Raw genomic sequence first — 12,385 nt, forward strand, 5'->3', positions numbered from 1 at the left:
ATTGATAACTTTTATTTTACAGTCAGGTACACAATAAAATGTAACAAGGCTTTGTTCATGGAGATAAACTCTGGGCACTATCTAAAAAGGCATGGGCTATTTAAAACGCATGTTGAAGAAAGATTAAATTTAGTTGTTGTATCTACCATAACGTAAAGATTTGTGTGCGTACCAACATTACTGTATCAGGCACCTTTGCTTGTAAATATTGGTTTTCGGTTTTCGGACTATTTTAAGTCCGTTTCTCTTTTTTTCACAAAGTAAAGGCAAATTGTACAGATGGCATACATATCATTCTTTTGTTTGCCGATGGTAGAGTATAATGTTATCAAGTACAGTACGTGCATAAAAAAACAAATATTTGAACTTGAATCCTATAGTGAACTATACCAATACAAAAGCAGTTGTATTTAAACCTCGAAGAGAATATTGGTTTGGAGAGGTCAAGCTCTAGATGTCGTTACTTTTATAAATACCTTGCTGACTATTTTACTGAAGGAGTGTCATCGTCTATGCATGATAACAAGGCTGCATTAAAAGCTAAGAAAAAATTCATTGTCACTCTTAACCCGTGAAGATCCGGGATAGAGTAGGTCTTCAGCAACACATGCTTGCCGTAAAAGGCGACTAACGGGATCGGGTTGTCAGGCTCGCTGACTTGGTTGATAATGTCATCGATCCCAATTGCGTGGATCGATGCTCATGACATCAGTTACAGGATTGTCTGGTCCAGACTCAATTATTTACAGACCGCCGTCATATAGCTTGAATATTGCTGATTGCGGCGTAAAACAGCAAACCAACCAACAACCAACCCCAGGTTATGACTCACCTTTGTAGAGAAGTCCAGGGATCGTATGGAACAATAGTTTCACTATCTCCCGGCCCCTTTTCCAAATCGAAAGTCGATTACTTTTAATTGTTACCGGGTTACGGGATATGTGTTTTTTGTAATTGAATTTAATTACGATTGGAGACAATGAAGACAGATTTTCAAATAATGGATCAACGGTAATAACGGCATTGCGCAATGCAACCACGGAGCGATTTATTGCGTTTGGATTGAACTGATATTTTAGTTTCAATCAAATGATTTTGATAGTTGTTCTTAACTTCGACACATCACCATAACCTTCGCTAGTGTGACAAACGCATTGACTGCAATCACACCAATTATTAAGTAATCCATCGTAGAACCCACGGTTAAAACTATTTTCATCACATATGCCTGATCGCTAGTAACTCCTCTTCCTCTTTCTTCTCCTCCTGCTCTTCCTCCTCCTACTCCTCGAATATTGGTGCCAATTATTTGTCTCCAGGTTCCACATCCCTTGCTACATGTGTTTCGATTTCGTGCACCCTGTCGTCAATGGGGACAGGTTTCCTGAGAGTGTGTGAGTTGGTATCGAGCAATATTGAAGCAGTATCACAGCGTGGGACACCACATATGCGCATCAAACACAGTACCCATTGAGGACATCGAACCGGACCTTTTACCACTAGACTACCACTCTTTACACTTTCTGAACCCCTTGCTTGTGACAGGACGCCCGCAGTTGTTCGGTTAATAGGTCAATTAGCTTACACGCCGTCTATTTTCTCTCGAGCCATAATCTCAAACGGTCACAGCGTTTAAATTGGAAGGGGAATATCCTATTCTGTGTGATTTTTTTTCATTTGTGGATTTGAATTGTTTTCTTGATAAAAAATAATATTTGGACATTACATTAGTGCTAATTAATCTTTCAGGGTAATTCGCCCTAATGCCTGAATTTCGCACAACACAATGTTTTACATTTCACTCATTCTTTAGTTCTTCCATTGATCTATTAACGAATTCAATACCATTGTTCGTTCTGATTGTAAGTTTCTTTCACACTAATGAACTATTTTCTCCATCGTTTTCACAACGGTCTTAGCATTTTGTTTATAATCGGTTCAACCTAGAAATAACTAGAAAACACGCCAATAGCAATGAGAATGCATTAATTATCGTTATTGTAATTTTAGCTAAAAATGGAAACATTAGATCAATGAAAATCGAATGGCACAAATGGTCACATTGTGTCAACACAATTTCAGTTAAACCTGTTGTGATTAGGTCTGTAAGGTGTAAACATCTCGTTCGTTTATGAATCTCTCCAATGTAACTTTCCCCAGTTCTGTATAGCCGTGTAGAATCTTTCTTTTCCACTGAACACTATTCCAGTTCGACTTTTGTAAAGTGTGTCTCTTTAATTCGAACATTCATATATTTAAAATAGAAAGAGTTGTTTTCTGCAAATTATTATACAAGAAAATACACTTGTTTTGATATAATCATTTTATTTGTTTCTATTACACACCCACTCGAAGATTGTTACGAATATTCAATATTGAATATTCTTTCAATCACTAGTGTATATTCTTTATATGTGGGTGTGGGTGTGTGTGGCTTCTTGCTTGTTTAGCATCGGGACATAAATAGAGAATACAACACTCATTCTCGTTAGATACCATTTCTTACGAAACGAGTGGACTTTCTATTGTATCTGACCGAGTGAAAGCAAGGAGTTATGAGTGTACGAGAATGAGTGTGGTATTTTATTTATTACCCACGTTAAATATGTATGTAAGTGTAAATACATAACAACTTTTGATTGTTGACAGACCAAACTGAAACCGGTTGCAAAATCTGGTTGCGCATGAATATTGATATATGCCCAAATATGGGCATTGTTTACATTTCTATGCATACGCATTAACAACATGTACCTGCAGTTGTGTTTGCAAACATAACAGCACCGACGTTCAAGATCCTTTTGGAAGAATTTCTTCAACTTATGAGAATTCAAGCGCCACGTTGTTAGTACGCAGGACACCTATAAGAAAATTTGGAAAGTCGGGGTTTGAAGCGCCGGGTTTGAATATCGGACCAACAGTCGGTCACTCGCACTGCCGGGGTCTGTGCATTCAAGATGGTTCGGTTTCCTTGATCTATCATTTGAATTTATATCATGTCCGTACCATTTTGGAAGAGGGAAATCAGAGTGTTCACCAAAGACATTCATGTTTACTGTTCCACCCTTTACCGAAGACGTGGAAATCAACACGCTAAGTCTGCTTGCATTCAGTGACAGCTTCGAACGAAGGGCAAGGTCACCACCGGAATAAGAAAAGACAACCGTGATCTACTCAGCGTTTTACGCTAGAGATAGGGAATGTTATTGGGATATTTTGGGCCACATAATCAGAAATCAGGCACATTTCTACGTAGCTTTCGAATGATTTGTATCGGAAATGTTCACTTTGAGTGATCTGGTTGTGCAGTTGTGAACAAACAACTCCCGAAACAGTGCCACAAAATACCCTTCGAAGGGGACACTGGTGGCACAACCGGATCATCCCAAGTAAGTCTAGATATCTGTCCAGATAGATTAAACTGACTTCATTTCACCACGCTGATCCTTTTACGTTAAATCAAGTTGCGAAAGTAGTCGGGTGCCTCACGCTCATGTGGAACCTCGATCTATTGAACGGTAGTCGAACATTGTAAATGGATATAGCTCGATTATATAATGTCTGTGGAAGCTCAATGCATAACTTATATAGGATGCAAACATAATTTGATGCGTGTGACTATCCTTTTTGGTTTAATAAAGTGTTTGTTAATATCCCTCGCTCGCATTAGATTGCTTCAGTTCTGCCTTGTAGTTGCAAAATAAATGACGTCTCGCCACGTGGGTAATAAAATAAACACAGGGTGTTCTGGACCCGGCTCCGGCGCACGGAATCTCCCTTTGAGAGTACTCCTTAGAACGTTTGTACGTGGACGTGTCAAGAGGAAAACGACCAAAACAAATAAATGCTCGATTACCTTACAATGATTTCATTATAAATAGGAAGTGATATTTATTACCCGCCCGTGAAGAGCAACCGTTTAATATACATACAGCTCTATTACACATTGTGTAATACCAAGGCGCGTGCTCATGTTTCACCGACAAATATTGAAAACTCCCCAAATCCCTGTTCTTTTTCAATGAAATTGCGTGTTGAGATGATAGATGACTGAGAGGATTATGCGCACCCTCGATATCCCCAGCAACCCCGTTGCTATAGCTAGGCTCACGTCACATGACAATGTTTTGCCGGTGGATCTTGCAACAAAATTCCACAATTACGTCATCGGGCATTGTGACGTGATTGTAAACTTTGTGGTGCAGGGTCCACAAGGCATTTCAGCGCAACGACAGTCGTGTGGAAGGCTATAGGTTGGACGTTGAATGGTTTCAAATTAATAAGTATCACCTTTTAACGTGTTTGAAATATTATACCAAAGTACTCCAATATATACTGAAGCGCAAAAGAAACGTCACCCCAAGTAACATTGCATGAAGAGTTGTCATTCAAATATCAGGGTATTTTTGTCAAAGTTTCTCAAATTTAACATTACCTTGTCCGGAAAAAATGAAATTTGATGATAAAACACAAAGCAGATGACAATAAAACCGATCACCCAAACGCATCACGACAACGGCCATGGTAACCCGATGCACGTGAGTTACGTGCAAATTGAATTAAAATAATCCACCAAGATCGGATAACATCTGAATTGCTACCACATGCCAAGATTGACAAGAAATCAGCGACACGAAGTCCTTGGACGATTGCAAGCTGGACAAGCCGCTCGGCAAGTAGCCAATGCATTTCAAGTCCACGTAAGGACCATATACAGTCTCCAGCAACGGTACCAGACCAACATCACGACAGATGACCGACCACGTAGTGGAAGACAAAGGGTCAACACCAGGATCGTCAGATTGCGCGACCGCATCTTCAAGATCGCCTTGTTCATGCTGCGGAAACTGCTCGACAGACCATGGGGACACACCAGCGACATATTAGTGCGGACTCCGTGCGTCGACGAGCAGACGCCTCCACTGTCACAGGCCACACCGAGGACCCATTCTGACACCACGTCATCACCGGGAACGTCTTCAGTGTGCAACACAGCATCAGCATTGGCGCCACCAGCAGTGGAGCAGAGCCCTCTTCTCACACAAGAGCCGTTACTGTATCTCACAGGCAGATGGCAGAGAGAGTCTGGCGACGTCGTAGTAAAACGTTAATCGGATGCTTGTGTTGTTGAGAGACGGGGTGGTCCGAGCATCATGGTGTGGGGTGGAATTGGTCTTGCACAGAGGGTCAGCCCTGTGGTCTTCCAGAGCATCGGTCCAGGGAGAGGCAATAGTGTCACAGCAGCTCGGTACATTGATCAAGTCTTGAGACCACACGCCATACCTCATTTGGCACGTCGCCGCTACCACGAGTTTCAGCATGATAACGCCCGTACCCACACTGCGAGAGGAACAAGAGACTACCTCCAGCAGAATGGCATCAGAACCATGCAGTGGCCCGCCCCTCAGTCCCGATTTAATTCCCGATGAGCACCTGTGGGACGAGATTCAAAGACGGCTGCATGACGACCAACGAAGACCGACAACTGCTGCAGCTGAACGGCGTCAGGCGTTTCTCAGAGTGTGGGCCCAAGTGCCTTCATCAACCGCCTCATCCATTCCATGTATCAACGTTGCACGACAGTCATCATTGACATTGACACACGAATCACTGACTTGTGATGCCATTTTCTCAGAGATTAGTGTTGTGTTTCACTTTAAGAACATTTGACACTTTAATTCCAACCTTGATGATCAGTTTTGCCAAGTTTCATCTTTTTAATATGTCTCAAAGTATGTTTACAGTGTTTGGACAAATAAGGTTTCTTGGATATCTATCCATTTTGCGGTTCAGTATATGTAGCCTTTGATAAGACCACAATTTACAAGTTAAACAAACAAAAAAGGCTACTTGCCTTATTATTTACTTGCCCAAAGGTGATACAGGACACGCTCACCTTTTCGCGAACACCTGGTGTCATCACTATTTCATTGCATGCTTATGGATATAGTCGGAATCATACCTGCACTCTACTTTCAGAAGACGTTTCTTATGATCTATTCATATAACTGTCACCACTATTTTGTCATTACGCAAGACGAAATATGTTTCGTTGGATAATCGAGACTGGTTATTCTCTGATATTGACGTCATATGGTATGCGAAAGCAAATAGTTGTGTGTCGCTTTAATTTTATAAAACAATATTTTAACATTTTCTGTTACTTTCAAACTTGAAATTTCCAAAGGGCCTAAAAGTTTGTCATTCCTAGTCCATTATAATAATGAACACCATTAATCATGCTCACTGGGTGCAATATTTCAGTAAAATACAGACTTGTTAAAAATGACAAAACATCCAAAATAGAAAAGCCATTTCATCCTGGTCGAGTGAGGGGCGCGGTTCACCATTTATCTGTGTAGAGTTGCGTCCCTTTGGCACGCCAGAAACCTCTGAGTGTGGTTTCAATTCCCGGTTCGCCCCGATTATGTTTCTAGGTTTGTCAGCACCATACCCGTGCTCGTGGGTTTCACCGAAGTGGTAAACGTCTCAGACCTGCATCACTTCGGGCTTTCCTCCCACATTAAGCTGACACGCTGTGATATAACTGGAATACTGTTAAAAGTGGCGTTAAACCCAACTCACTCCTCCCACATTAGGCTTACATGACGCCATATTACTTGAATACTGTTCACAGCGGCGTTAAACGCAACTCACCTTAACATATCTGAGTTCCAACATTCTTGTCTCTTAATTATTTAATTGTAAGCTTTGACATTTCCTTTAAAATATGTGTTAGTACTTTTGCTCTGATAGAGGAAAACAAACTTAATGTTTTCATCCTATGTATATTGATTCTGGTGTCTCATCCAGTTGTGCAATCTGGAACAGAAACAGTATTGTGTCAACACATGCACAGTATCAATACTCATGCTCATCAGTACTCTATTTTGTTGAAACCCATGCTTGCCGTAAAAGGTGACTATGCTTGTCGTAAAAGGCGACTAACGGGATCGGGTGGTCGGGCTTCCTGACTTGGTTAATGCATGTCATCGATCCCAAATGCGTAGATCGATGCTCATGATATTAATCACTGGATTGTCTGGTCCAGACTCGATTATTTACAGACCGCCGTCATATAGCTGTAATATTGCTGAGTGCGGCGTTAAACAACAAACCAACCAACCAACTCTATTTTGTTGACGTACAACGAAGGATATTGATTTGCTCATCTTCATAACAATGCCTAAGCTCATACTAGGATTACCCGAAGTGTGCATAGCCTTAGTGAAAATCATTAGAGTTCTTTTGTCGCAGAGAAGAGATGTGGCTACTGACTACGGTCCTACTTATCGCCCATTCAACATTTGTATCAGGTGAGTACATTGTACATGTGCTTGGACAGACAATTCTAGACATATAATTTTTTGCAAACAAATATCATATTCAACCAAATTCAAAATACAAAATTCAAACTTTCGCTATTTAAAAATGTTTGATGGTCATTCCCTGGAAGTTGACGGATGACAAAGTAGACAAAAATATTATGGATAACAACGTCTTTGTTATACAGTAATAGCTCCGTTTCGGTATAAATCCTTATACCGTTGTCAAGCAAGACAGAACTATGAACATGGTACAGAATTATATATGGTCGGTGAAGGAGTTGGTGAGTATGGTTTTACGCCGCTTTTAGCAATATTCCTGCAATATCACGACGGGGAAAACCAGAAAAGGGCTTCACACATTGTACCCATGTCGGGATTCGTACCCGGGTCTTGAACGTGACGAGCGAACGCTTTAACCACTAGGCTACCCGGCCGCCCCGGTCGGTGAAGGGTTAACAGTAACCCCAATTATCATACGTCAGGGGTATTAGCATGAGTAGGCTGACATCCAAGTTGTTATCTATACATTTTGTAGAATAGAGTCTTCTTTAGCGGCATATTATTTTATATTGCTATATCTTGTTGGGACAAGACCCCTCTATGTGTGTATGTCCATGCGTGTTTTGCAAAGGTTCATTAGTGTTACAAATAATATGACCACAGTTTACTGGTGCGGGTATCTTTTGATAAATGTGTCCACTGTTTTCGTATGTTACTGTGTCGTTCTAAGACATATCTCCTTTACGCCAGATGTCTATATCAATTAAGACCGCCTACGTGGTCTAGTGGTAGTGCGTCCGAAAGGAAGGTCCGGGGTCCGATCCCCGGCCGTGTCATACCAAAAGACGTTGAAAGATGGTACTTGTTGTTACTCTGGCTAAAGGGCTAAATCAAAGGATTGGTCGGCTCAGAGTCAGTATACTGTGTCTCGTTTGTAGCAGGTCCTTTCTTGGTCCCTTAACCAACCCTCCACAGCTTCAGTAATTTCGTTATCATCACTAAATCTTTGGGAAGGCAAGCGCTTTTTCAAATTTTGAAATAGATGATAGTCACTTGGTGCCAACTCTGAAGAATAGGTGAATGAGGCAGACTTCGAACCTGAATTCATGGTCTCTATGGAGTCATATGATATGCCAGTTGTCCTCAACTCATTGAGTGTGATTCGCCGCTTTTGCATCGCTAGGTTAATTGTGCACGATTTTCTTGAGTGGTGCATTGGTCCAGGACGGAGGTTAACTAGTCTCTCTGCACCACTTTGGAATTCCTTCAGCCATTGTTTAATGGTGGCAGATGATGGAGAGGTCTTCCCATAAACTGTGACCAGTCGCTCGATGGTGCATTGTGCCGACTGACACTCCAGAACAAGAAACCAGATCACTTAACTGTACTCTGTCTTGTCTATGGGGGTATCCTTCTTTGGATCGTATACAGTTTGTGTGCTTATATTATGCTATTATAGACCCGTGAAGATCCGGGGTAGAATAGGTCTTCAGCAACCCATGCTTGCCGTAGAAGGCGACTATGCTTGTCGTAAGAGGCGACTAACGGGATCGGGTGGTCAGGCTCGTAATCGATCCCAATTGCGTGGATCGATGCTCATGGTGTAAATCACTGGATTGTCTGGTCCAGACTCGATTATTTACAGACCGCCGTCATAAAGCTGGAAAATTGCTGAGTGCGGCGTTAAACAACAAATAAATAAACTATCATAATGCTGATTATCCTCTGAATTGGTTTTCAGCACCTGAATATCCTGAATATGTTGTTATGTTATAAATAAATTACTAAACGAGTGCCCGTTACATACCGTTTTTATTGCAACGAGGATGTTTCAATACGCATCCAAAAGCAAAAGCAAACAACCTGCCAAAAAGGTGCCCAGCTTTTTTTCGAAACGATCATGCAAATCTATATGTTGCCCTTCTATAAATCAAATTCATTGTAGCATCACAAAGTTAGATTTATTGACATGCAGCGGAAAATCGAGCTTTAAACTCGGTTTAGTTTAGTTGAGTACAGCATGCGAGTGGAGTCATGTTTACTAGGAGATGGTTTATACTCTTTAAAAAAAATAGGGGATCATGAAAAACATAATGTATAAATGTTATTACCAAGTATAAGAACAAAGATAACTGTTGACGACAAACACCCTGTGAAGAACGTTTATGTCTGTAAAATGTTACACCAAATGCGGCGTTAAACAAACAAACAAAAACCAAACTGCGTCCATACATTGCACGTGCGCCACACACGTGCGTATGGTATCATTCCCGATTTTGACACTTTCAGGGCAGGTCGATTAATCTTTGTGGACCAATCTTACAGATTCTGCTGATCACACAATTATGATGTGCTTGATTTCATTCATTCTCTGTGTATAGTGAGTGAGTGAGTGAGTATGATTTTACGCCGCTTTTAGCAATATTCCAGCAATATCACGGCGGGGGACACCAGAAATGGGCTTCACACATTGTACCCATGTCGGGATTCGAACCCGGGTCTTCGGCGTGACGAGCGAACGCTTTAACCACTAGGCTACTCGACCGCCCTCTCTGTGTATAAACCAGCGATGCGACGTCTGCAACGCGCGGAGCGTCTACGGCTTATTTGCATCCTGGAAACAGTCAAAAGTCAGCGTGCAGTGGCCATACGTTCAATGCTTCACTGTCTTTGATTGGCAGATTATGGAACAACCCCCAAATCGGCAGGATCTATTGATCCGAAACCACGCTCAACGAAATCGAGCTCAAACGGCGAATCAAATTGCTGTAAACTTTCATCTGACTACTGGGCCCACTTGCACAAAACGATCTTAGCCCTAAAACCATTGTAAGCCTTTGTTAAAGTATCGGAGTTAAGATTATCCTAGCGCTAAGATCGCTTTGTGCAAGTGGGCCCTGGAGTACGAGGTACGGGTCCGACGATAAGAAATCGTCTACACGCAGCTCAACTCCGAGGTGGACGGTCACATGTAGAGTCCCTCCTTACAAATTGCCATATTTCCAACAGACGTCAAAGGTGCACACAACGTCGAAACTGGGGTAATCGTCGCCGGTTACGTGTCATGTTCTGAGATGATTCCAGGTTCACTTTGCACTTCCTTGACAGGCGTGGTCGTGTCTGGCGACGTCGAAACGAATGTCCAGTCAATGAGACCTCTTGGCAGATTTTTCGGTGGATTGGTTTTGGTGTGGGGTGGCATTACTGGGGCAGTCTCCAAACAAAATTTCAACCAACCGTCGACTATCAAATTGTTTGTCTCTAACAAAAAGTATTGTAATATCCCAGCTATAAGACGGCGGTCTTTAAATAATCGAGTCTGGACCAGACAATCCAGTGATTGATATCATGAGCATCGATCCATGCAATTTGGATTCGATGACATACATCAACCAAGTCAGCGGGCCTGACCACCCGATCCTGTTAGTCGCCTCTTACGACAAGCATAGTTGCCTGTTACGGCAAGCACGGGTTGCTGAAAACCTATTCTACCCCGGACCGTCACGAGTGAAGTAGTATTAGGACATTTTGTGCTTCAAATGTAATTATTAGTGAATGTATAATTTGCTCTCGTCGCAATATGTCTGATACATTACCAATTTTCGTTAGATTTGGACTCACTCACTTGTCGTCGGAAGGTTGGTTGGTTGGTTCGTTTGTTGTTTAACGCGGCACTCAGCAATATTCCAGCTACATGACGGCGGTCTGTAAATAATCGAGTCTGGACCAGACAATCCAGTGATCAATATCATGAGCATCGATCCACGCAATTGGGATAGATGACATGTATCAACCAAGTCAGCGAGCCTGACCACCCGATTCCGTTAGTCGCCTTTTACGGCAAGCAGTGGGTTGCTGAAGACCTATTCTAACCCGGAATATTCACGGGTCCGTGGGAAGGTACTCAATGGGGAAGATTGTCATCTTTTGTGACTTGGTTAATGACACGCCATTTTATTTAGACAACGTGAGTGAGTTGGGTTTAACGCCGATTTTAACAGTATTCCAGTTATATCGCGGCGTGTCAGCCTAATGTGGGGGGAAAGCCCGAAATGGTGCCGATCTTAGACGTTCATGATCACCACTTCGGTGAAATACACGAGCACGGGTATGGTGCTGACAAACCTAGAAACATAATCGGGGCGAACCGGGATTCGAACCCGCAATCATAGGTTTCTGGCGTGCCCAAGGGACGCAACTCTGCACAGCGATTCGCGGCGCCTTAGACAGCTGGGCCACCCGTGTCCCCTTATTTGGTTGGAACAATGTGTGACTGAACAGGTTTCGTATCCCCCGACGGCATGGCTCATTGCACAATCTAGCAAGATCTAACCAAGCCGTGTATGTTACAAGCCGCGATACGATTTGGCGATTGCTGTCTGTGGTGAAAAAAACTCATTCAGTCAATCATGATCCTTGTCATTAACTCTCAAATCTTGTCAAAACCTTGTAAAGTACCTGTTCACCGATCCCTAATGCCCATCAGCTGGTTACTCATGTCCTCATCGTTCACCCTTATTGAGTATGTAATTGAAATTCAGTGTCACATCAATATAAACATAGTTGAGCAAAGATAGATAATAAATGTATTTTTAATGATCAATTATTACAACAAGTTCCCTGTCGATCTGAAGTATTAATATAGAAAGGACAATCAATGATTTAAGGATGGATGTTAGAATTGATTTTAGACAATGAAGCGATAAATCAAATACATGTGTTTCCTTGGTAAAAAAAACAAATGATTTACTGACGATTTAGAAACAGGGCCGGGGTTCGGAGAAATCGATCGTTCCAGCAACAGTGCACTTCAAGTACTTCATTACGCGTTCAAGCCTGATCATGTTTATCGATAAAGATTTTTTGTTTGTTTGTTTGTTTGTTGTTTAACATCGCACTCAGCAATATTCCAGCTATATGACGGCGGTCAGTAAAATAATCGAGTCTGGACCAGACAATCCAGTGATTGACATCATGAGCATCAACCCACGCAATTGGGACAGATGACATGCATCAACCAAGTCAGCGAGCCTGACCACCCGATCCCGTTAGTCGCC

This window comes from Haliotis cracherodii, unplaced genomic scaffold (genome assembly GCF_022045235.1).
Source record: "Haliotis cracherodii isolate W230 unplaced genomic scaffold, xgHalCrac1.p SCAF_11, whole genome shotgun sequence".
NCBI classification, from domain to species: Eukaryota; Metazoa; Mollusca; class Gastropoda; order Lepetellida; family Haliotidae; genus Haliotis; species Haliotis cracherodii.